We start from the raw sequence: 26688 nt of genomic DNA, 5'->3' as shown, positions 1-26688 counted from the left end.
GTCACCAGGTGGGCAAACTCTGCAGGGTCTCCCAGGCGCGAGGGGAAAAGCACTTGGCGGGCCAGGAATGAACGCACCTTCTCAGGTTAACCCGCCAGGAGAGGAGTGGAGAACAGAACCTAAGGAGAGGGAGAGAGAGGTTGTCTGATATGGAGAGGAAGGGGGGGGGGGAGGAGTGTGTGAAAGAGTGCGTATGTATGTGTGTGTGTTTACTGACTGGGTGCGATGGTGACCACACAGATGTCCATGGGTGCCAGGTCTCGGGCGATGGGTAGAGTCATCCCAACAATACCCCCCTTAGAGGCTGAATACGCAGCCTGACCCACGTACAGAGAGAGAGAGTGAGAGTGAAGGAAGGGGCTGTTGAGACAGTGTTTGTGTGTGTGTGTGTGTGTGTGTGTGTGTGTGTGTGTGTGTGTGCGTGCGTGCATGGTTCAATGGAGGTCTTGGCGATCTGTTGGTTCTTGTGTGTGATTGGCTGACGGTACTGCAGCATGTTGACCTCTTCCTCACTGCAGGGTCTACTACAGTTGGAGCAGTCAGAGAGCACAGCCTGGGCCCCTGCAACCAAACATACACCCTGAAATATGGTTTGGACAAAGGATCCCAATGTCAAGATAATATTGCTGTAGGGAAGCTACTCTATGACACAATACCATGTGGAAATGTCAATGATTTTCTAAAGATGAGTGGATAGTGGATAGTGGATAGTGGATAGTGGATAGTGGATAGTGCCTGGTGGGGTCGCAGACTTCAGGCAGATTGTTGACCTTATACGAAAAATTAGTACTTTATTTGGACATTATATGATACTTTTGAAGCCCTGAAATAGTGGGAGTATGTTTACAAATGTTTTTTTAAAAACCCATTGAATTAAAGTTGAGAATCTCTACTTTGACCCCATAATATTTGTTTGATTTCAAATCCAAGTGTAGAGCTAAAAGAACAGAAAATGCTTCCTCTTTCCAATACTTATGAAGAGCACTGTATTCATGTTAATCAGTTGCTTCATTACTGTAATATGTGATGTGTTTTGAACTAGTATTTTAAAATACTGTTTTTAGGAGCCAATGATATAAAACAAGTGCATACATGTAAAGAACATAACACATTTTTAGAGGAGTTCAAATATGTAAAATTCAGTATTACTCGAAAGAAAATATTTGCCCAAAAATATTTGCCCCATAGTCCTTCTTGATTCAATGGGTCTGCAAACTATTAAAACCCGATAGGGATCAAACAGGCAGCAACTATTAGCAGGATGTTAAGATAAAGGCCGACAATAACATCACTGAGTGTTGCCCTCTGCGCAGGGATCCTTTCAATCATTCACTAGCCATGGCTTCAACTTCACCTCTCACATACTCTTTCGCCTGTGTTTCATGATCTGAAACACAGGTGTCATGATGGGATAAAATAATCACTTCAGCAGACGTGTCCGGGGTTACTCAGAAGAAGCGATTGAACCTGTAAAGATGGGTTACCTTCCGTACTTCTCCACCGAGACATGGACTCTCCTTGCCTTACTCATCACTCTGATCGTAGTGGAAGAAGTTTTAATAAAAAATATTATTTGTTAGTTAGTTAGTTGTAATAATACATACAAATGATAGTATTGATAATTACAGTTATCTAACAGTTTCAATGATACCTATGACTTAATCGTTTTGCTTTTGTTTCAAGTCAGATTGTTGATTTATATTTGTTCTGACCAGGTATGGATACTGGCCATATGGAATATTAAAAAAACTAGGCATTCCTTGTCTCAAACCCATCCCTTTCCTCGGGACGATGATGGGATATAAGAAGGTTTGTAGAGATTAAGCCCATAAACAACAACATTGTAGACTCATCCATGATGTGTGTTGTTGTGGTGAAAGCCATGGGAGCTGAATATGAATTGTTTTACCCAGAAAAATGGGCAATAAAGCTTTTGAACGAAAACGAAAAGAGAGGAGTGGGAGCCGGTCTGTAGTGGAAAAGGGCCATCATAGACTAAGCCACAATTCAGGTTTATGACAAGCATTTATGAACTGGCTATTTCTTTGTTTTGTTTTTTGTTCCCAGGGTGGTTTCACCAATTTTGACACAGAGAGCTTCCAGAAATATGGGAAACTGTGGGGCTGAGTCTGCTAAACTGATCCTGGTTATTGTTAACTATGATGGATATATGTATCTCTCAGTGTCTACAGTATACACTCTTAAACCAGGCGGACACCGTGCGATTTTCACAAACACAGACGATCCAACCGACGAAATGGTCTCGTACACCAAGACAAATGATCTGTCTTGATGCAATGTACACTGCCCAAGCAACAATTTCATGCTTCCACATTAATAATTTGAATCTGTTATTGAGCGATTTAAGTTTTAAGCTTTTAAGTATTCTGTAGTATGGTCCCTGTGGGGGGACATGCAGCGTTCGGCCTGTAGAGGGAGCTACAGGACCGTGGCCAGGGTGACGTCGGCGAGGCTCCGTTGCACACCTGTTGCAAATGAAGCCTCGTTGACTAGATGGTTTAAGATGTGTGTGCCTCGGCGTTCGAGGGAGAAGGAGGGCGACTGGAAAGTCGCCGAGTGGCGTGTTACGAACATTGAAATTATTACGAACATTGGAATTATTACTAACATTTTATGAAAATAAACGGGATACTCCCAGAAAACAGTACCTCGACTCCGCCTCTGTGTCACAGACTTGTTACAGTGGCGCCCAACGTGGGGCACAGCGAAGGCGGAGAAAAAAAGGGAATGGAGGCGTTAAGCGAGGCTATCGGAAGGATGGCCCTTATACTGGAGCAGCAGGCCCACCTCCAGCAGGAGCACCAGACCGCGGTGAGGGAGATGGTGACGGCAAGGGCTTAGGACCGTACCCTCCTCCTGGAGCTCGTCAGGGCCCTGATGATGGAGGAGAGGAGCCGGCCCTTTGCCTACGCCCAGCAGCTGCGGGACAGCGCGCGGCGGTGGCTGGACCCAGGGAACAGCTCGTCGGAGGAGGTCGGGGACCGGGTGGTGTTGGAGCAATTCCCCACGGGGCTCCCGGCCCGGACCGCCGCCTGGGTCCAGTACCACCGGCGCCCGCCCCGAGGACGAGATGGCAGGGGCAGGCATGTCGAGAACCAGCCCTGGCCCCACAGGAAGCACCCCGAGCGACAGGGGGGGTGTGTTGGCGATGCGGACGGCCGGGCCATGTACAGGCAGAGTGCCCAGTGAGGGAGGTGGGGCAGGTCGTCCGCATCGGCGACATACCGGGCCCTCCCCCCGGACCAGGAGCGGCGTATCGTGTTCCGGTAAGGATACAACATGATATGCACCAGGCCTTCTTGGATTCGGGCTGCATGCAGTCCATGATCCAGGAGCGCCTGGTTCGACCGGGGGCATTGTTAAAGGCATTGAGGGTGTTGGTGAAGTGTGTGCATGGGGACATTCACAAATATCCTGTGGTCACGATCAAGATTCATTTTGAAGGGAAAAAGCATAGTGTACAGGCGGCGGTTAGCCCGCGCCTCACGCATCCCCTTATTCTGGGTGTAGATTGGGAGGGGTTTCCTCAAGCGGTAAGCAGGGCTACCGGGGTGCGTGCACGACAGAGAGGGAGGTGTGAGGCGGGTAATGTGTTCTGTGCTGAGGCGGCACCTCGCGACGCTGCCGAGGAGCCGGAGCCGGCGGGGGGGTCTCAACCCGAGATTCCCCCGCCGAACTATCCGTTGCTAGGTGACTTCCCCCTCGAGCAGTCTCGTGACGAGACCCTACGATCGGCCTATGACCAAGTGATAGCGATTGATGGTACTTTGGTACGGCCAGACGCAGTACGCGCCCACCCCTATTTCGCGATTATCAGCGACAGGTTGTACCGAGTAAGTCGTGACTCACATAGCCAGGAGGAAGTAACCCAGTTGTTGGTTCCCCGTAGCCGCCGGGAAATGGTCTTCCAGGCGGCTCATTTCAACCCCATGGCGGGCCATTTAGGTTATGATAAGACACTAAACCGTATAATGGCTCGATTTTATTGGCCGGGAATTCGGGCAGAGGTGCGTAGGTGGTGCGCGAATGTCAGTTGGTAAAGCCCCCTTGCGGCCCTTACCATTGGTCGAGAACCCATTCGACCGCATTGCGATGGATATTATCGGGCCATTTGATCGGTGTACACAGGGATATCGATTTGTGTTGGTCTTGATAGATTACGCAACCCAATACCCCGAGGCAATACCGCTGCGCAATATCTCTGCCAGGAGTGTAGCGCAGGCATTGTTTCAAGTAATCTCCCACGTGGGAATCCCGAAAGAGATTCTCACCGATCAGGGCACTAATTTTATGTCACGCACCCTCAAGGAACTGTATGGCTTGTTGAACATCAAGGCGATTCGAACCAGTGTTTACCACCCGGCCACTGATGGCCTTTGTGAGTGGTTCAATCGGACCTTGAAGTCAATGATCCGGAAGTTCGTACACGAAGATAGTCGGAATTGGCATAAATGGCTAGATCCCCTGTTGTTTGCGGTACGGGAAGTCCCCCAAGCTTCCACCGGGTTTTCCCCGTTTGAATTACTCTACGGGCATAAGCCTCGGGGTGTCCTAGACCTTCTTAAAGAAAATTGGGAGGAAGGGTCTAGCGACAGTAAAAATGAGATTCAATACGTCCTGGACTTGCGCACAAAGCTCCACGCCCTAGGGGTTATCTCACGCGAGCATTTGCTGCAAGCCCAGGAGCGTCAAAAGTGACTGTACGACAGGGGAACTAACCTGCGAGAATTTACAGGTGTGGTCACACGTCGCATGGGGGACGTGGATTACGAGGTAGTACGCTCGGACCGGGGGGATAGCTTGCAGGTGTATCACGTAAATCTCCTAAAAAAATGGAACGACGTGGTCACTGTTGCTCTGGCTACAATAATTCCAGAGAGAGATGAGTTCGGTCCGGAAGTCCCAAAATCAAAAGTTAGCACTCCGGTCGGTATTGATAACCATCTCTCTGCTAGCCAGGCCACGGACGTTGCAGATTTGCAAGCTAAGTTCGCGGACGTGTTCTCTCCCTTGCCCGGTCGGACTACGCTTATCGACCACCACATAGAAACGCAGCCGGGTTTAACGGTGCGCACGCGTCCCTATAGGTTGCCGGTACACAAACGAGACATTGTGTGCAGGGAATTGGAAGCCATGCTGGAGCTGGGTGTGGTCGAGGAGTCCCGCAGTGACTGGTGTAGCCCCATCGTGCTTGTCAACAAGCCGGATGGGGCTATACGGTTCTGTGTGGATTATAGACGGGTTAATGCGGTCTCCAAGTTCGATGCCTACCCGATGCCCCGGGTTGACGAGCTCTTGGACCGGCTTGGCACGGCCAAGTATTTCACGACGTTGGATTTCACGAAGGGATACTGGCAGATTCCACTCTCGCCGGTATCCCGGGAGAAAACTGCATTCTCCACTCCGCTCGGGCTATTCCAGTTCACGGTGCTCCCTTTCGGGTTGTTCGGAGCCCCAGCCACTTTTCAGCGCCTCATGGACCCTGAGGTCCCTGAGGCAGGCGGGGCTGACGGCCAACCCGAAGAAGTGCTTGATCGGGCGGAGGGAGATCCGGTATCTGGGGTACCACTTGGGTCGGGGGGAGGTGCGGCCACAGATTGAAAAGACTGCGGCCATCGCAGCCACTCCGCGGCCCAAGACAAAGAAGGAGGTGAGGGCCTTCCTGGGGCTGGCTGGCTATTACCGGCAGTTCGTGCCGGGGTTTTCAGAGCTGGCCAGTCCCTTGACGGACCTCACCCGGAAGGGTGCCCCGGATCCGGTCCAATGGTCGGGCCAGTGCCAGGGGTCGTTCGAGGCCCTTAAGGGAGCTCTTTGTGGAGAAACGGTCCTGTATGCGCCTGATTTTAACCTCCCTTTCTCCCTACAGACGGACGCGTCGGATAGAGGCCTGGGAGCAGTGCTGACCCAGCGGGTGGAGGGGGCTGACCGGCCGGTGCTGTACCTGAGCCGCAAACTATCGGAGAGGGAGGGCCGGTACAGCACGGTGGAGAAGGAGTGCCTGGCCATCAAGTGGGCGGTCGGCGCCCTCCGCTACTATCTGCTGGGTCGCGCTTTCACCCTCTACTCCGACCATGCTCCCCTCCAGTGGCTCCACCGGTGGTATCTCGCGTTGCAGCCCTTCAACTTTTCGGTCGTGCACAGACCGGGGGCGCAGATGGTCGTGGCAGACTTCCTCTCCCGTGCAGGGGGGGGGGGGAGTAGGTTGTCAGCCGTCGTGTCCCCGGCCTGTGTCGGGTGGTGGGGGTATGTGGGGGGACATGCAGCGTTCGGCCTGTAGAGGGAGCTACAGGACCGTGGCCAGGGTGACGTCGGCGAGGCTCCGTTGCACACCTGTTGCAAATGAAGCCTCGTTGACTAGATGGTTTAAGATGTGTGTGCCTCGGCGTTCGAGGGAGAAGGAGGGCGACTGGAAAGTCGCCGAGTGGCGTTGTGTTACGAACATTGAAATTATTACGAACATTGGAATTATTACTAACATTTTATGAAAATAAACGGGATACTCCCAGAAAACAGTACCTCGACTCCGCCTCTGTGTCACGGACTTGTTACAGTCCCAAACACAACTTGTGCGTTGCCAGTGTTTGACAACATCCTGGATTCTCATTGGTTGAGGCTCCTATATTGCCTCTGAGCACGTCTCAAACTGCATGAATAAAGAGGAGCCACGACACGTCAGAATTCAAATCGGAAGTGATTGTGTCTTCCCTCCATGTCATTGAAAGGGCAAAAATGTAATTAAAAAAATAAAGAAAAAAAGGGTTCTAAAAGGATTCTTTGGTTGAATAACTCTTATGGGTTCCATTTGCAGTGCCCTGCATAAGTAATGGGACAAGCATTTTTTCTTCTTTTGCATTATGCAAATGTCCAAATTAAGCACTCATGTTTAGTATTTGGTCCCCAATCCTTTGTATGCAAAAGTGCAAAAGTCTGTGACCCATTGACCCAACCAGACGCTGGGTATCTTCTCTGGTAATGCTCTGCCAGACCTATATTGTAGCGATTGTTGTTTGTTTTTTTAGGATGTTTTGTCCTCCTCTTCAGCAAATTAAATGCATGTTCTATAGGATTCTATAGGATTCACTTTTTGGCCCTGAATAATTTCCTAGTTGCTATGGCAGTATGTTTTGGGTCATTGTCCTGCTGTATGGTGAAATGCCGTCCAATGAGTTTGGAGCAATTAACTTGTACTTGGACTGACAAGATGTTTCTGAACACTTCCGAATTCATCCTCATCAAAGGAGACGTGAGCCAGTTCCAGTGGAAGCCATACATGCCCAAGGCATAACACCCCCTCCCCCATATTTCACAGATGATGTGGTATGCTGTGAATATTGGGCAGTTCCTTTTTTTCTCCACACTTTCTCCGGTACATGTTTTTCCAGAACTCTGCAGGCTCTTTTAGGTACTTTTTAGCAAACCGTAACCTGGCCAGCCTGTTTTTGTGGCTGAGTAGTGGTTTGCACCTTGCAGTGTAGCCTCTGTAGTTCTGCTGGTGAAGTCTTCTGCGGATGGTAGTCTCTGACTCATTGACGCCTACCTCCTGGAGAGTGTTCCTAATCTATGGGGCAGTTTTTTTTTTTTTTTTTTTTTTTTATTATGGTGAGCATTCTTTGGTTATCCACTGGAAGTCTTCCTTGCCATTTGCGATTTCTTAGCTCACCAGTGCTTTCTTTCCTTTTAATGAAGTTCCAAACTGTTGATGTTGGTAGGTTTAAGGTTTTAATGTTTCATTTTTTTCTGATATTTCAGCATCATAATGGCTTCCCTGACTTTCAATAACATCTCTTTGGTCCTCATGTTGACAAGACACCAATAGCAGACTGCACAAATTATGTGACGGAACACACCTGTCAAGCCAATTGTCCCATCACTTTTGTGTAGCCTAAAATAGCGGGATTATGCATAAAAGTGTTGTAATTTCTGAATGATAAACCAATATGTACACAAATAACATCAAATAAAAGATGAGAATCTCTACGTTCTCATTTCAACTCCAAAAAGAAGAAAAAATGCTTCACTGTCCCATTACTTTCGCACGGTACTGTATAACCTTCTGTGGAAAAGGGTTCTACATGGAACCCAAAAGGTTTCTTCAAAGGGAGAGTGGAAGAAGAACCCTTTTTGGTTCTAGGTAGCACTTTTTTTCTAAGAGTGCAGGATCTGTGATGGGTCTGTCTGTCTCTATCTACGGTATATTCGCTTGAATGCCACAGCCTATTTGAGTATTGTTGCTGACCATGTGCATCCCTTCATGGCCACAATTGACCCATCTTCTAATGGCTACTTCCAGCATGATAATGCACCATGTCACAAAGCAAAAGTTGTCTTAAACTGGTTTCATGAACATGACAATGAGTTCAGTGTTCTTCAGTGGCCTTCCCAGGATCTGAATCCAATAGAACACCTTTGGGATGTGGTAGAACGGGAGATTCACATCTTGAAAGTGAACCTGAAAAATCTGCAGGAATTGAGTGATGCAATCATGTCATCATGGACCAGAATCTCAAAGGAATGTTTCCAACATCTTGTGGAATCAATGCCACGAAGAATTGAGGCTATCTTTGTTTTTGCTGGTCTGTAGGATCTATGATGGCCGTCAGCCCATCCTGTGTATCATGGACACAGCCATGATCAAAACCATCCTCATCAAGGAATGCAACTCCCTTTTCACTAACAGGAGGGTAATACGCTGAATTGAAGTTGTTGTATGGGGAAAAAAACATAAGGACTCCTTAAATAGATAATATCATTGTTATTATAGCATTATTAATAGTAGGTTAATCTTGCAGTATATAATTATTATTATTTTTCTAGAATATCTATCTCAACGGGCCTCTGTATGACGCCGTGTTTATCGCTGAGGATGATGCATGGAGACGGATCCGCAGTGTCCTGTCTCCCTCCTTCACCAGTGGGCGGATCAAAGAGGTACAGTCCCATCTCTCCTCTCCTTCTTTCATTCATTCCTTTATACAACACAAATAAATGAATGACTAACAACTCTGATGCGCGCGCGTGTGTGTGTGTGTGTGTGTGAGAGTGTGTGTGTGATTTGTACTATGTGTATAGTGTGTATTCATTGTTGTTTGTTGTTGTGTGAAGCAGCAACTTTAATTAATTAATCCAAGACAAATTTTCATCCGGGACAATAAAGTATATTTGATCTTATCTTCGATAAGTTCAGTGGTCAGATGACAGAGTATAGAATAATAGTTCATCTTTGGAGTCACTTATTCTTTGACATAATGTATCCTGTATGGATGTATATTCTCAGGCTATATAAACATTAAAATAATTCCTGTTTCAAACATGGTATTAATATATGTTTTGCACATATTAATCCACGTATCAATCATGATATTTTTCCATGTATCCTTCCCAACTCAGATGCTCAGGATCATGAAGCAGCACTCTGGTAACTTCTGAAGAAGACGGCTGATAACGATGAGCCCATTGAACTAAAAGAGTGAGTATTTATCTCTGAGACGATAAGGTGAATTTGTAATTTCAGTGAACTCCCCCTTTAATTTTGTGGTTGTGGTTCTGGTGGTCAGAGATTGTGTGGTTGTGTTCCAGGTTCTTTGGACCATACAGTATGGATGTGGTCGTCAGTACTTCATTCAGTGTCGACATCGACTCCCTCCACAACCCCTCCGACCCCTTTGTGACCAACATCAAGAAAATGCTCAAGTTTGACATCTTCAGCCCACTGTTCCTCACAGTCGGTACAACTGCCCCCATATAGCTTTCAGTCATTTTGTGCTTAATAAATGAAGCTATCGATTTCATTGATTAGACTGACATAAACCACACTGCCAATGGTTTGCGCTCTACTCATTTGACAAACACATGGGCCCTGTCCAGAACCAACCTCTAGTTCCTAAATGCTGGACACTTGGAGATCTGAGTGGATTGGATACAGAAGTGTCTAGGGATAGAGCCTAGGAGTTGTTTCTGGACAGGGCTGTGCATTGAATAGGATTGGAGTCACGTATCATGGTATTTCCTGTTCCTGTTTGTAACCGTGGCATTTCCTGTCCGTCCAGCATTCTTCCCCTTCATGGGTCCTGTTATGGCAAACAAGGAGGTATCCCTATTCCCTGCCTCGGTCACAGATTTCTTCTACGCTGTCTTTCAGAAGATCAAGTCCAATCGCGTGGCTAGCACCAGGAAGGTATGTAAATATATCTGATCAAATATACGATCTTCAGCCAGTATTGTGTAATACAATTGTAGAGATTTGGTAGCATCTGGTAGTTCTCATGTGATTTTGATCTGACGTAAGCCTGCTTCCAGAGTCGGGTAGATTTCCTGCAGCTGATGATAGACTCGCAGAAAGACAGCAACTCAAAGGGAGAGGAGCAGAGTAAAGGTGCCTGCCTTAAACACACACACACGCACACACGCACACACACACACACACACACACACACACACACACACACACTGTATACTAGCATCTAACACACACACATACAGTACCTGCCTCAAACACCTATACCTTCAAACACACCTACCACCCCATTTCTCCCATCATCATAGGATTGAGTGACCATGAGATCTTGTCCCAGGCAATGATGTTCATCTTTGCTGGCTATGAGACCACCAGTAGCTCTCTGTCCTTCCTGGCCTACAATCTGGCAACCAACCCTCACATCATGACCAAGCTGCAGGAGGAGATACACACTGTGTTTCCCAACAAGGTAACCCCTCTGCAGACTCCTATATAGTACTATTCATGTGGAACAGGAAATATGATAGTGACAGTATTTTAGAGGGTACTGATGAGTGTGTAACCCCTGTGCACTGCAGACTCCTACAGTATCTATTACTATTGCTTTGGAACAGATGGTTAGATAGGTGACAGTATTTTACAGTGTGCTAATGTGTCTGTAGCATCCCTGTGCAGACTTCTGCCCAGTATTATTCATTTGAAACAGGAAGTAGATAGGTGTTGTTGGAATCTTCAGAATAGTTAAAAGGCTAGTACCTGACCAGACAGGAGAGTGTTACAGTAATCAAGGCTGCTAGTAATACAAGCATGCATTCGTCTCTCAGTGTCAGCCTGCGAGAGGAAAGGTTGCACCTTTACAGCTGTGTTCTGTAAAGGTCCATGTAATATTCAAGCTTTCTAAAAGCTTCCTAACGGTTGTAATGACTATCTTTAATCGGTAGCGATCAGGGAACAAGATCCCTTATAATAAATCCCTTATGAATAAATATTTCATTTACGAACGCTGTTTTGGTTCGGAAAACACGCTTTTTAAAATGCAGTGTCCTACCTGACATTCGGTTTGCATATAAACATGTTGTGAGTGCCAGGGGTGTTCTAGGGGAGTAGACTGACCTTTCTCTGGTGGCTGCCTCTCCCAATCGTGTGCGCATGTAGAAACACAACAGCTAATGTCCAACACTGCAAGTTCATTTCGGGGGGATATATTATTATTAGGGAGGATGTTGTTGTTTGGACAACTTCAGACAGAATTTCTCCACGATGGCAGATTTCCGGCAAACTTACTTACTCTTCTTTAAGTGATACAAATATGTTTTAGTCACATTCTTGATATGGGTTTCAAAATTAAGATCTGAGTCAATGGTAACACCTTGTTTTTTTGCCTGGTGCTTAGTATTACTGTAAGTAGTGTCTTTAAGTGTGCAGACAGTTTGACCAGGACAAGGACAAAGAGCATTTTGGCATCAGCATTAATTAATTAATTCTAAGGTCATTAAGAACCTAGTTAATAACTTAACAACATAGTGCTATCTCAGTGCTATGATCGGCACAAAAGCCAGATTGGAACATGTCAAAGGTACAGTTGGGAAGAAGGAGATTATTTAACAGTTTGAACACCTTTTTTTCAAGAATTATTATTTTTTTGCTTAAAAAGGGAAGGTTGGAGATTGGCCTAAAATCGCTAAGGACTGAAGAGTCTAAGTTACTTTTCTTCAGGAGGGGTTTCACCATGGTAGTTTTAGGTGCAGATGAACAGACCCCCACTTTGCTGAGCATTTCTGTATGACCACTGCAAAAGAGTTCATAGTGCTTCCATGTGGTGGAAGGTGGGGTAACAAGTCATCAAACACATCTTCAGGTCTTGCCTGAGTGATCCTCCTCACCTAATATTGGTTCTCTTATCTCAGAAGTATGTTGCAAATTCCTCACATTTGTAGGTGGAGAGCAGATCACCAGGTGTCTTGTGGGCGGGATTTATAAGGCTGTCAATCGTTGAAAAGAGCACTGTTTGAGTTGTTATGATTCATTATCAATTTTGAGAAATGATCCCGTCTGTCTTGGCGTTTTTTTATTGCCTTATTAAAAGCAGAAAGATGCTCTCGAAGAATATCAAGGTGGACCTGAAGTTTTTGTCCGCTCAGACTTTCTGCAAATTCTTTTAAATTTGGCCACAGCCTTTTTCAGTTTGACTGGTGCTACAGAGTCGATAGTTGCCCTTAGTTTGGTGTTGAAGCTGGTTGCTAAATCATTATCACAGGAGGAAGCTGTTGATGGTGTACTATTCATATTCATATTCATCATGAAATTCTCATCTGCTCAGCGACATGGCTAGATAAATAATAGAGTGAAAATATATTTTTCCCCACTTCTAATAGACTGACATGCATTCATGTTTAGCCAGGTTTCAGATAAAAACATTACAGTGCAGCTTTCGCTCTGAGATAAGATCAATAAAGGTTTTGCCAGATAGGGACCTAATATTCAAAAGCACCATGGTAATGTTCTCTGGGCTGTTCGGTGCTGCCCGGCCACAGTTAATGGAATGGATACCAAGTTATTCACATTTGAACCACCTGACAGTTTTCTTGTAGTCTGTCGACTGTGATAGGAAATAATAGACTGTAGCACATTCAGTATTCCAAGCAGTCAATCCACTAAAAGCAGCCCAGTTTAGTGGCATTTTGACTTCTGATTGATCCTTGTGTACATCTATCATTTACATTGTTCAGTGGAATCTAAATGTATTTTCTTCTAATTATCAAGATAACATTATTTAGCGATTTTTTTGTTTATTCATGTATAACAAAAAAGCAAGACACTATTACACACGTACATTGAAAGTAATGGCGTTCTGTATGCGGGTGTCATGAAATTAGGCTATGCAGATTAGAATAAGTATAGTACTGTGTTCATTTCCCCCCCAAAAAACACAAAAAACTAACAGCTCTTCAGATTTGCGACGAAAAAGAGTTAGTTCTGGGCTACGGCTACGTGAACGACCAATCACTAGTGCTCATGTGAGTGTAATATCCCTGTGCAGGCTCCTATCCAGTACGAGGCTCTGATGCAGATGGACTATCTAGACAGCGTGATCAACGAGTCTCTCAGGTTGTACCCCATCGACTTGAAAGAGTCGCCAAGAAATCTGTTGAGATCAGCGGCATCACCATCCCCAAGGGTATGGTCGTCATGATACCCATCTGGACCTTGCACCGTGACCCCGATGTGTGGGAAGACCCAGAGGAGTTCAAACCAGAGAGGTAATGGGCCACATCTTAACCACAACCACAATATCAATCACAACAGCAACGATAAGAGCAGTGTTCCACAAACAACCATAAAACAAACCTAAATGCGACGACCAAACACAAACAGGTTTCTTCAACCATGTATAACCATCATATTACTGTGATTTAATTGATATGTTCTTTAACCCCTCCTCCTCTGAACTCTCCGTGTGTAGGTTCAGTAAGGAGAACAAGGAGAGCATCGACCCATACACCTACATGCCGTTCGGGTTGGGCCCACGGAACTGTATCGGGATGCGATTCACTCTGGTATTGATGAAACTGGCGATGGTGGAGATTCTACAGAGGTTCAACTTCACCGTCTGCAAAGAGACAGAGGTGAGACAAAATAATGATACAATGATTGTAAATATAATTTTGTACCTATGACTTTGTTGCGTTTCTATATGTAGCAGAGGTGATTTTGGAATCACACTCGCGTGATGAGGTAGCCCTGCCTGAGACATGTAAACTGAAGTGTCGCCCTCAGACCTTGAGGATGTCCTCTTGGCTTAATAGTAGCGTTTGTGTCTTCCACATGGGAGACCCGGGTTTGAACCCCCATACTACAATTCTGTACTTGCGTACTGCATGAGTATGTACTCCCCATTTAATTTCCCAGATTGCATTTTTCAGTACTAGGCGCCAATCATCCTCAGTATAGGCTACCTACTAAATGATGGAAGTGTGAGATTTAAAAAAAAGCTATTTGTATTTCTGCAAAACTCCCTCGAGACTTCATAGGGCCATTTTAATGTATGTCGACCCAAGAGAGGTTGTCCAGGAGTTTGAGTTTATTTGAATTTATAGTGCAATGCTACCCGAACGTAACAGTGACACTGTATTAGGTAACATTCATAGTGTAACGCTGACATCTGTTTTACTCGTTCCTTCATACTTTAACTGTGTGTCAACTCTCACCAGATCCCCATTGAGATGGACCTGTTCCGCTGCCAGGAGTCCAACGACAACCAGCTCAAAGCAGACAGCCAGTGATGAGGACCTGCCCTGCTGCAGGTCTCTCAGTTATTATGTTACACATAGATCTAGGATCAGCCCCAACACTGGCTACTTTCAAAAATGGGAAAAAATTTAAAAAAAAGGGCTTCGCTTTTGCCTTAATAAATGAAGCTATCGATTTCATTGATTAGACTGACATAAACCACACTGCCAATGGTTTGCGCTCTACTCATTTGACAAACACATGGGCCCTGTCCAGAACCAACCTCTAGTTCCTAAATGCTGGACACTTGGAGATCTGAGTGGATTGGATACAGAAGTGTCTAGGGATAGAGCCTAGGAGTTGTTTCTGGACAGGGCTGTGCATTGAATAGGATTGGAGTCACGTATCATGGTATTTCCTGTTCCTGTTTGTAACCGTGGCATTTCCTGTCCGTCCAGCATTCTTCCCCTTCATGGGTCCTGTTATGGCAAACAAGGAGGTATCCCTATTCCCTGCCTCGGTCACAGATTTCTTCTACGCTGTCTTTCAGAAGATCAAGTCCAATCGCGTGGCTAGCACCAGGAAGGTATGTAAATATATCTGATCAAATATACGATCTTCAGCCAGTATTGTGTAATACAATTGTAGAGATTTGGTAGCATCTGGTAGTTCTCATGTGATTTTGATCTGACGTAAGCCTGCTTCCAGAGTCGGGTAGATTTCCTGCAGCTGATGATAGACTCGCAGAAAGACAGCAACTCAAAGGGAGAGGAGCAGAGTAAAGGTGCCTGCCTTAAACACACACACACGCACACACGCACACACACACACACACACACACACACACACACTGTATACTAGCATCTAACACACACACATACAGTACCTGCCTCAAACACCTATACCTTCAAACACACCTACCACCCCATTTCTCCCATCATCATAGGATTGAGTGACCATGAGATCTTGTCCCAGGCAATGATGTTCATCTTTGCTGGCTATGAGACCACCAGTAGCTCTCTGTCCTTCCTGGCCTACAATCTGGCAACCAACCCTCACATCATGACCAAGCTGCAGGAGGAGATACACACTGTGTTTCCCAACAAGGTAACCCCTCTGCAGACTCCTATATAGTACTATTCATGTGGAACAGGAAATATGATAGTGACAGTATTTTAGAGGGTACTGATGAGTGTGTAACCCCTGTGCACTGCAGACTCCTACAGTATCTATTACTATTGCTTTGGAACAGATGGTTAGATAGGTGACAGTATTTTACAGTGTGCTAATGTGTCTGTAGCATCCCTGTGCAGACTTCTGCCCAGTATTATTCATTTGAAACAGGAAGTAGATAGGTGTTGTTGGAATCTTCAGAATAGTTAAAAGGCTAGTACCTGACCAGACAGGAGAGTGTTACAGTAATCAAGGCTGCTAGTAATACAAGCATGCATTCGTCTCTCAGTGTCAGCCTGCGAGAGGAAAGGTTGCACCTTTACAGCTGTGTTCTGTAAAGGTCCATGTAATATTCAAGCTTTCTAAAAGCTTCCTAACGGTTGTAATGACTATCTTTAATCGGTAGCGATCAGGGAACAAGATCCCTTATAATAAATCCCTTATGAATAAATATTTCATTTACGAACGCTGTTTTGGTTCGGAAAACACGCTTTTTAAAATGCAGTGTCCTACCTGACATTCGGTTTGCATATAAACATGTTGTGAGTGCCAGGGGTGTTCTAGGGGAGTAGACTGACCTTTCTCTGGTGGCTGCCTCTCCCAATCGTGTGCGCATGTAGAAACACAACAGCTAATGTCCAACACTGCAAGTTCATTTCGGGGGGATATATTATTATTAGGGAGGATGTTGTTGTTTGGACAACTTCAGACAGAATTTCTCCACGATGGCAGATTTCCGGCAAACTTACTTACTCTTCTTTAAGTGATACAAATATGTTTTAGTCACATTCTTGATATGGGTTTCAAAATTAAGATCTGAGTCAATGGTAACACCTTGTTTTTTTGCCTGGTGCTTAGTATTACTGTAAGTAGTGTCTTTAAGTGTGCAGACAGTTTGACCAGGACAAGGACAAAGAGCATTTTGGCATCAGCATTAATTAATTAATTCTAAGGTCATTAAGAACCTAGTTAATAACTTAACAACATAGTGCTATCTCAGTGCTATGATCGGCACAAAAGCCAGATTGGAACATGTCAAAGGTACAGTTGGGAAGAAGGAGATTATTTAACAGTTTGAACACCTTTTTTTCAAGAATTATTATTTTTTTGCTTAAAAAGGGAAGGTTGGAGATTGGCCTAAAATCGCTAAGGACTGAAGAGTCTAAGTTACTTTTCTTCAGGAGGGGTTTCACCATGGTAGTTTTAGGTGCAGATGAACAGACCCCCACTTTGCTGAGCATTTCTGTATGACCACTGCAAAAGAGTTCATAGTGCTTCCATGTGGTGGAAGGTGGGGTAACAAGTCATCAAACACATCTTCAGGTCTTGCCTGAGTGATCCTCCTCACCTAATATTGGTTCTCTTATCTCAGAAGTATGTTGCAAATTCCTCACATTTGTAGGTGGAGAGCAGATCACCAGGTGTCTTGTGGGCGGGATTTATAAGGCTGTCAATCGTTGAAAAGAGCACTGTTTGAGTTGTTATGATTCATTATCAATTTTGAGAAATGATCCCGTCTGTCTTGGCGTTTTTTTATTGCCTTATTAAAAGCAGAAAGATGCTCTCGAAGAATATCAAGGTGGACCTGAAGTTTTTGTCCGCTCAGACTTTCTGCAAATTCTTTTAAATTTGGCCACAGCCTTTTTCAGTTTGACTGGTGCTACAGAGTCGATAGTTGCCCTTAGTTTGGTGTTGAAGCTGGTTGCTAAATCATTATCACAGGAGGAAGCTGTTGATGGTGTACTATTCATATTCATATTCATCATGAAATTCTCATCTGCTCAGCGACATGGCTAGATAAATAATAGAGTGAAAATATATTTTTCCCCACTTCTAATAGACTGACATGCATTCATGTTTAGCCAGGTTTCAGATAAAAACATTACAGTGCAGCTTTCGCTCTGAGATAAGATCAATAAAGGTTTTGCCAGATAGGGACCTAATATTCAAAAGCACCATGGTAATGTTCTCTGGGCTGTTCGGTGCTGCCCGGCCACAGTTAATGGAATGGATACCAAGTTATTCACATTTGAACCACCTGACAGTTTTCTTGTAGTCTGTCGACTGTGATAGGAAATAATAGACTGTAGCACATTCAGTATTCCAAGCAGTCAATCCACTAAAAGCAGCCCAGTTTAGTGGCATTTTGACTTCTGATTGATCCTTGTGTACATCTATCATTTACATTGTTCAGTGGAATCTAAATGTATTTTCTTCTAATTATCAAGATAACATTATTTAGCGATTTTTTTGTTTATTCATGTATAACAAAAAAGCAAGACACTATTACACACGTACATTGAAAGTAATGGCGTTCTGTATGCGGGTGTCATGAAATTAGGCTATGCAGATTAGAATAAGTATAGTACTGTGTTCATTTCCCCCCCAAAAAACACAAAAAACTAACAGCTCTTCAGATTTGCGACGAAAAAGAGTTAGTTCTGGGCTACGGCTACGTGAACGACCAATCACTAGTGCTCATGTGAGTGTAATATCCCTGTGCAGGCTCCTATCCAGTACGAGGCTCTGATGCAGATGGACTATCTAGACAGCGTGATCAACGAGTCTCTCAGGTTGTACCCCATCGACTTGAAAGAGTCGCCAAGAAATCTGTTGAGATCAGCGGCATCACCATCCCCAAGGGTATGGTCGTCATGATACCCATCTGGACCTTGCACCGTGACCCCGATGTGTGGGAAGACCCAGAGGAGTTCAAACCAGAGAGGTAATGGGCCACATCTTAACCACAACCACAATATCAATCACAACAGCAACGATAAGAGCAGTGTTCCACAAACAACCATAAAACAAACCTAAATGCGACGACCAAACACAAACAGGTTTCTTCAACCATGTATAACCATCATATTACTGTGATTTAATTGATATGTTCTTTAACCCCTCCTCCTCTGAACTCTCCGTGTGTAGGTTCAGTAAGGAGAACAAGGAGAGCATCGACCCATACACCTACATGCCGTTCGGGTTGGGCCCACGGAACTGTATCGGGATGCGATTCACTCTGGTATTGATGAAACTGGCGATGGTGGAGATTCTACAGAGGTTCAACTTCACCGTCTGCAAAGAGACAGAGGTGAGACAAAATAATGATACAATGATTGTAAATATAATTTTGTACCTATGACTTTGTTGCGTTTCTATATGTAGCAGAGGTGATTTTGGAATCACACTCGCGTGATGAGGTAGCCCTGCCTGAGACATGTAAACTGAAGTGTCGCCCTCAGACCTTGAGGATGTCCTCTTGGCTTAATAGTAGCGTTTGTGTCTTCCACATGGGAGACCCGGGTTTGAACCCCCATACTACAATTCTGTACTTGCGTACTGCATGAGTATGTACTCCCCATTTAATTTCCCAGATTGCATTTTTCAGTACTAGGCGCCAATCATCCTCAGTATAGGCTACCTACTAAATGATGGAAGTGTGAGATTTAAAAAAAAGCTATTTGTATTTCTGCAAAACTCCCTCGAGACTTCATAGGGCCATTTTAATGTATGTCGACCCAAGAGAGGTTGTCCAGGAGTTTGAGTTTATTTGAATTTATAGTGCAATGCTACCCGAACGTAACAGTGACACTGTATTAGGTAACATTCATAGTGTAACGCTGACATCTGTTTTACTCGTTCCTTCATACTTTAACTGTGTGTCAACTCTCACCAGATCCCCATTGAGATGGACCTGTTCCGCTGCCAGGAGTCCAACGACAACCAGCTCAAAGCAGACAGCCAGTGATGAGGACCTGCCCTGCTGCAGGTCTCTCAGTTATTATGTTACACATAGATCTAGGATCAGCCCCAACACTGGCTACTTTCAAAAATGGGAAAAAATTTAAAAAAAAGGGCTTCGCTTTTGCCTTAAATTGAAACTAAATTGGCGCTAATAATTGCACTGTGACCCTAAAATGCACTGTGACTTTTATTCTTTTTTTTATGTCTTTTATGCATTTTTATTCTAATTTTTCTTTCATGCTCTTTCCTTTTTATCTATTTTACGTAAAGCACTTTGAATTGCCTCTGTGTATGAAATGTGCTATATAAATAAACTTGACTTGCCTTGCCTTGCCTCGCCTCGCCTCTGAGCTCTGCTGCTACTGTATGCTGCTCTCTTTGTATCTGTCTATTAGTGGAGGTCCAGGACTCGTTGTACAGAGACAGTTGTTGTCTGTCGTCTGCAGTGCAGGGATTTGCATGTGACTTGTGTATGTTTTGTACTCGTCTGGTAGTGGGTCTCTATCATCACGCTAAAAACGTGTGTATAATCACAAACTAAATCATAACATGAGAATGAACAACATGCCAAATGCAGTTAGCGTCTAACCAGAAGTGCAAAAAAGCAGAAAAGTGCAATGTGAACAATATATACAGGTAGAGCAGTATAAGCAATATATGAGCAGTATAAGTAGTGCAGTATAAGCAGTATATGAGCAGTATAAGCAGTATATGAGCAGTATACGTAGTGCAGTATAAGCAATATATGTATTAACAGTAACATTATAAGCAGAATAAATATAGAATGCAGTATGAACAGTATAAGCAGTATATGAGCTGTATAAGTAGTGCAGTTACCAATGTATTGGGTCTATCTATGGGTATCGTAGTGCAGCAGTAGTCAAAATGTACCTGCATTTTATCGGTTGAAGTGCCATCTCATCTGTCATAAGATTTGACTTGTAAAACTGAAAAGTAGGATACAACTAATAGCCTAAATGTATAAACACAGGCCACAACCAAAAAACAACATGGGAAAATCGTTTACGCATCCTCTGCAGCAGGAACAGTGCAGAGAAAAAGTATGTACAGTAAACCCCATAACTGAATACACTTCATACGCTTCAGCGCGACACAGAACGCCTATACTGCAACAAAGTAAAAAGATGAGACAGACACGTGTCTTCAATAACTTGCATGTTTAATCAAAATACAAGCATTCGGCACATCGTTAACTTGTAGGAAAGTTTAATCAGGTTTTATCAATTGTATTATTTTAAATGTGAAATAAATAGCATCAGTGCAGAGGCTATAACACACTACAAAAGTCACATTAAATCACGGAAAGTAGGCTAGGCTAATTAACGGAACTATATGAATATACAGCCGGAGCCCAGTCCAGGGTTCTGAAAGCGACAAGTAACAAGTGTGCCCATCAACTGTCTAGATATTAGGCCTATACGTAACATTTAGTCCTCCACTTTATATCACAGCCAGTATAACGTTTAAAATGACTACAAAACAAAAGCAATATAGTCTACAGTGAACGGCGCATTGTCCATTTGTCATACATGTCCAAACAGACCTGCTCACTTGAATAGGAAAGTAGCGCGGCGGTTCGTTGCTTCAGCAAACCTCTCGATGACTTTACTGTTGAAATCCATCTGTCCCTGGATCAATGCATTTTCAATGGAAATCATGTCAAGGCCGTTCAGTCGCTGGTGTCTGTTCTGTTCTGACAGATGTATAATGTCTTTGAATCCAGCCGATGCCCAAATAGTCTCCACCAAAAATCATACATGGGAAACAGAACAGCGCATGTTTCGAGGTGGTAGCGGTTAGCCATCTCTTTTTGTCAAACCATTCCTGTTGGCCCTAAACGTTTTATCTCCAACTTGTCTTCCAAAGGCAATGTACTGAACCGCATGGTCAACAAATAATCTACACGATTCATTGTGAAAACTTTAGCTAGCTAGCATTAGCGATAGACGTACAGTAGATGAACTGAATTGCTTTGTGATTATTTCCTGTCATGTCAGACCACGTTAACGACATTAGCGTTTAATAGTTTTTCGCCACCTGTTGCTAGGCAGAATTCATACCCAATATAATTTGCGTGAGGTTTTCCCTGCTTACGCCAATCACGCTCACGTTGTTCCCCTCGCAACGATGGGGCAGAGTGCTCCGCTGCCCCACAGCAGAAAGACGGGACAGAGAGCGCAGTCCGCACACACTAGTAATTACTAGTAATTAGTAATTACTCCAAAAACAGCACTATACGAATTATGAGTCAAGTTTATTATATTTATACACACCAATTTCACCATTTAATCTATTTTGTATTAAATATAAAAGACTTATTATTATTACTAATAAAAAATAGGACTAATAATTGTTTCGTATTTGTAATGTACTTTATGAGACTTTATGTTTGTAATGTACTTTATAAAGAAAAAAACCCTGTATATCCCCAAATTTGATTCTATGCAATATGTTTTTTCAAATGTTGTATTTGTCTTGTAGGCTACTTTTGTGTAAGCCGTATATTGTGGGTAAAATGCACTATAAATTCAAATGAACTTAAACTTAAATGTGTATTGCAGTGGAATCCTAACTCGAGATCCGCGTGTAAATCGAATCAATTTCCCATTGACATGAATGCAAGATTTACGCGCGCGGATTTGGAGTTAGGATTCCACCCAAAATGCGTTGCTATTGGTATCATTATGACGTTGATATGTACACAGAATTGAGAATGTTCTGCAATAATACACAAAGTTCTTGAACTTTTAGTTTAGTGGCATAACGAGCTAAGACGCAACCTGAACCTGTGCAATCAGTATTACCAGAGTGAGATATAAAGAGATTATAACCGGAAGATTCGGCGCTTATACACAGCCTACTGACTGAGGTAGGCTAATGTAGGCCAGAGATGTAGTATAGTTGACATATAGTATAGTTTTATAACACTTGTATTTGTAAATACTTGAGATGGCATAGGCCGACTACCTTTACAGCATTTGGACAAGGGACGCGTAAAAATGTCACTGAGAGATATCTGTCACTAGGAGATGATATTCCCATTAAGTCGAATTCAGCGTTGGATATTTCTATATGCCTAAAAACTCACATCTTTAGAAAGGCCTTCCTTTAGGTCCTGTCCTCTTGTTGTTGTTAGTGTTTTGTTTGTGTTTTTGTTTGTGTGTCTATTGCACTCAACTGCACAGGATTTGAAATTGTCGGCTACAAATGAAAAACACATTCCAAATTTTGTATTATTATTATGAGAGACCTAAATGCATGAATTGAATTAGGGCTATTTTAATTTTGCCGAGGTCTTCTGCTTATTAGCCTATATGCTCCTACCTGTACCAGGCCGATTCCAGTTAATAAAATGTGCCCATTATATGGCCACTGATATTTGACCTGTTGGCCACAATTGTAGGCTATATTTCAAGGCGTGTCAACAAACATAGCCAGCCAACCCACACTGGAAGCTTTTGCTGACTCTAACATAGGCCTCTGACAGGACCAAGTCACTTCGAACCATTGCATCGAACGCTGATAAGAGTTGTTAGGCAGTGAATTACCATGATAGTCATTCCAAACCCATTATGACGCCAGCCGAACGCACATTATAGATAATAACATTTCTTTGCTGCCAATCGGTGTACTGGTATTTGTTGACTGATTCAGTAGGGCAAACTCAAAGATTGTTATCCCTTTCTCCTTTGGGGAATCTTTCTGACATTCCTGTTGTATTATAGTATGGGTGTGTGGAGATTATTTCAATCATTTTTGTTTGTGTTCTATCTACTGTAGGTGCATAAAAACAATGGAGGTGAAAATATATATGAGTATTGAGGATTAAGACAGAGAAGGCAGAGTTTGAGAAAAAGATAGAGGAATATGAGAAACAAAAGAGAAGGGACCAAAAAGTTAGGCAGAGGGAGGAGGAGATCCTGGCCAGAAAGGCAGAAAGACTGCAGGAGGACAGGAATGAGTTCAATAGGGAGAGGGAGGAGATGGACAGTGGGATCAAGATCCTCATGATGGAGATTGAGAAAGAGAAGGAGTCCTCAAAGGAGATACTTAGAAAGGCTGAGAAGGCAGAGGCAGAGTTAAATATGATGAGGAAGGAGAGCGTGAAAATCCAAAGAGACGGGCAGAAGGTGGAGCAAGAAATGCTCAGGATGTGGAAGGAGAAGGAGACATTTCTCAAGGCCAAGAAACAGATGGAGAAAGAGATGGAGAAAAATATGGTGGCAGTCAAGAGGAGAGAGGCCCTGGTGATGGAGGCCGAAGAAAGACTTAAACTGAGCAAGGAAAAAGAGAAGGAAGAGCAGGAGAAGGAGACCTCAAAGGAGATGCTTAGAAAGACAGAGAAGGTCGGAGCAGAGTTGCAAATGATAAAGAAGGAGTGGATGAAAATCAAAAGAGACGGGCAGAAGGTGGAGCAAGAAATGCTTGGGATGTGGAAGGAGAAGGAGACATTTCTCAAGGCCAAGAAACAGATGGAAAAAGAAATGGAGGCAGTCAAGAGGAGAGAGGCCCTGGTGATGGAGGCCGAAGAAAGACTTAAACTGAGCCAGGAAAAGGAGAAGCTAGAGCAGGAAAAAGAGACCTCAATGGAGATGCTTAGAAAGACAGAGAAGGTCGGAGCAGAGTTGCAAATGATAAAGAAGGAGTGGATGAAAATCAAAAGAGACGGGCAGGATGTGGAGCGAGAAATGCTCAAGATGTGGAAGGAGAAGGAGACATTTAAAAAGGATAAGAAACAGATGGAGAAAGAGATAGAGGCCATCAAGAGGAGAGAGGCCCTGGTGATGGTGGCTGAAGAAAGAGCGAAACAGAGTCTGGAAAAAGAGAAGCTAGAACAGGAGAGGGAGACATTGAAGAAGGTGAGCATGGTGACGATTAGAGAGATGGTAGAGAACCTATAGACTAAGTAGATGAAGGTGATTGTTGCTAGTTTTACTATAGCATTTAGTCCATGACCTTCAACTCTCAGTTGAATTTGTCCAATTCTTGTCTCACCTTGCACTCCCCTCTGATGTTACTTTTTTAATTTCAGATGAACGATGGCTCCAGATATGCAGATATGCCCCAACCCTCATGTTCTCTGATGGCTCAGCTGGTACACAATCAGGCAAACCAGGGGACGAGCCTTTCTGTCAAAAGCCTTGTTGATGTGGCCCTGGCTGAGAGCGTGTGGGGGTGCAGAGATAAGACAGGGGACTGCACATGCCGACACCGTTAGCCTGGAAACCTCAACACAATTGGCCGCTATTTAGGGATACATAGCAAATCAATTTACATAGTTGTCTTAAGTTCAATAAATTAAGTTGAACATTAAATTAAATTGACTTCCTTTCTCTACCACTGTGACTGCTTGTGGCATTTATTATTATAGAAAGTCTTACTTGTGATGACAGTGATGTATGTAGCTGAAGATGAATGTAGCTATTTATTTTAAGTCGCTCTGGATAAGAGCTTCTGCTAAATTACTCAAACGTAGGCCTAAAGTACATCCGTAAAATAATGTATCCATTTCCTGTTAACCATCTCTAAACCCTAGATGGCAGTATTTACTCTTACACCAGAAACGTGACCAGTTGCACATGTGGATGCAGAATAAATAGCCCTCCCAGTCTGTTTCTGCAAGGAACTTCTAATTTATGGATTCTCTACATATGTTGAGAGTCTTGTCAAGTCTGAATATGTTAGAGTTGGGGTTTGTCCTCTACCTCCAAATATAAACGAGGACAATCACTTTGTTTTTCATACAGGTACCACTATTGTATGTATTTCTATTATCAAGATTTCTATTACTTTACCATACTATGAAACTAATTGAATATGTTTTTAAGCGTCCAAAAAGCATTGATACCATTTCCAAGCACTCCAAGAATCATTTTGCGTTGCTGCTACAGCAGCCGCGCAATGTCAACACTTTACACACGCACTGGTGTAGCATGTAACATTAAAATCCATCAACTTCATATCAAACCATTGATGATTGGTGAACTTGTTGGATCAGTTAAGGCCTGTGCCAGAAATCAGTACACACACCAATCACACAATGGGACTATAACAGACACATACAGTGCATTCTGAAAGTATTCAGACCCCTTCACTTTTTCCGGATTATGTTATGTTACAGCCTTATTTTAAAATAGATTAAATTATTAATCTAATCATTAATCTACGCACAATACGCAATAATGACAAAGGTGCTTCAACAAAGAACTGAGTAAAGGGTCTGAATACTTATGTAAAGGTGATATTTCAGTTTTTTATTTTGAATAAATTAGCAACAATTTCTAAAAACCTGTTTTCACTTTGTCATTATGGGGTATTGTGTGTAGATTGATGAGGAAAAAAAAATGTTGAATCCATTTTAGAATAAGGCTGTAACATCACAAAATGTGGAAAAAGTTAAAGGGTCTGAATACTTTCCGAGAGCACTGTATTTACATCTTGATTCACAGAATCACGCCTTGTACACACTTGCAAGTGATAGCAACGCCCATCACCTGTCCCAATAAAGAGATGCTCCAAGCGCACCATTTCATCCTTTCCACTCTTCACTCTCTGACTGTCTGAAGTGTACTGTAGTTGTGTTGTTGTAGCTGGCTACACCTCAGCCTATGATTCTCACGGGGCGTTAGATTGTCTCTGATAGAATCCTACGGTTCAGCTCGACATTCAACGACGATTTTCACCTTCTGAGCACCTGTTAACTCTCTGAGCTAGCAGGCTAACCTGTGAGCTCTCAATTCTTTGTTATTGTTGAACCCTAGCTCAACAATAATTCCTCAGGTTATTATTATAACTTGCTAGGTCATATGTGTAGGCTACAGCTAGCACTTGGGACGGTCGGCTAACTAAGTTACTTGTTGTTTCCGGACAGCTGAGAACCTTGGCTAGCTTTGACAAGCTAATATTGAGAAATATTAGCACCCTGTTTGCAGGAGGGTTGGCCAGCTTGTGTTTGTAGCCCTGGGACTACTGAGCACTTTCTAGTTTGACATAATTCCTAGTTAGTTACCTCGTATAATGATCTAGAATATGCCAGTTCTCTCTAGTGTGAGACCAGTGCCATATCTAACTATGCGGGTACCAGTTCCCTGTGGTAGCACGTGGGTGTAGTAATGCTGAGGTGTGCTGATATTGTACCTGCTTGTTGCTTCGTGCGCTGTATCTAAACTAGTCAACTACACTATCTACAACTACACTGTCTATCACAACTAAGTCAACTAATAAACATGGGCTACGCATATCTTAAACATGCCTGTGTCTGTGTG

At 43.6% G+C, this 26688-nt stretch overlaps 2 pseudogenes across 2 annotated transcripts in view; both read left to right on the top strand.

Annotated features, from left to right (window-relative positions):
* LOC310823664 (cytochrome P450 3A27-like) overlaps nt 1-13932 on the top strand; it is a 42822-nt pseudogene extending 28890 nt beyond the window's left edge. The window contains exons 2-11 of the transcript in view: nt 2068-2117; nt 8603-8702; nt 8836-8949; nt 9409-9487; nt 9598-9746; nt 10068-10195; nt 10318-10387; nt 10564-10724; nt 13296-13515; nt 13719-13932. The product of the transcript in view is annotated as a cytochrome P450 3A27-like (transcript). The remainder of the gene's footprint in view (nt 1-2067; nt 2118-8602; nt 8703-8835; nt 8950-9408; nt 9488-9597; nt 9747-10067; nt 10196-10317; nt 10388-10563; nt 10725-13295; nt 13516-13718) is intronic.
* Nucleotides 1-26688, top strand: part of LOC310824105 (cytochrome P450 3A27-like) — a 180820-nt pseudogene that overhangs the window by 81700 nt on the left and 72432 nt on the right. The window lies entirely within an intron of this gene.

Source organism: Argentina silus, assembly GCF_951799395.1.
Source record: "Argentina silus genome assembly, chromosome: Y".
Classification (NCBI taxonomy): domain Eukaryota; kingdom Metazoa; phylum Chordata; class Actinopteri; order Argentiniformes; family Argentinidae; genus Argentina; species Argentina silus.
The sequence above is the reverse complement of the archived record's forward strand: the minus strand, read 5'-3'. Positions and strand labels throughout refer to the sequence as shown.